Source organism: Oncorhynchus kisutch, unplaced genomic scaffold (genome assembly GCF_002021735.2).
Source record: "Oncorhynchus kisutch isolate 150728-3 unplaced genomic scaffold, Okis_V2 Okis06b-Okis10b_hom, whole genome shotgun sequence".
In the NCBI taxonomy this organism is placed as follows: domain Eukaryota; kingdom Metazoa; phylum Chordata; class Actinopteri; order Salmoniformes; family Salmonidae; genus Oncorhynchus; species Oncorhynchus kisutch.
The window spans coordinates 12,064,312-12,064,853 of record NW_022261983.1 but is presented as its reverse complement, the minus strand read 5'-3'; positions in this window follow the sequence as shown (position 1 = coordinate 12,064,853).

Here is a 542-nt window from a genome sequence, read left to right as displayed (position 1 = left end):
CCGGCGATCATACCTCGCTTAGTCGCCTAGGTCACTGTTTTGCCCGTTCTGATGTTCAATCAAACAGGAACTTAATGTCTCTGCCTGTCTGTCTGCTTTATATAGCAAGCCATAGCCACAACTCACTGTCTGTAGGAGTGACCTATTTTCATGAACTGAGGAGTGTACCTAATAAACTGTCCACTGAGTGTATAATGATATATTGTTGATGTTGTTTATGGACCCATATTTCCAAAACCGAGTTATTCAATGTCTGTTTCAATGTCTGTTTCACAGGGGACTCTCCTCTCCAGTGGGAGGGACTTATCATCTGGGGAGCTTCAACTACAACATGTTGCTGACGAGGCAGAGAAGAGTCTCTCCCAATCAGAACACCTCAAACACCAGCACAGACATACAGGGAAGAAATCTCACCACAGCTGCTCTGACTGTGGGAAGAGTTTCACTACACGGAGGTCCTTCATAATTCACCTGCGTATTCACACGGAGAGAAGCCTTATCACTGTTATCAGTGTGGAAAGAGCTTCAATCAGTCAGGCACC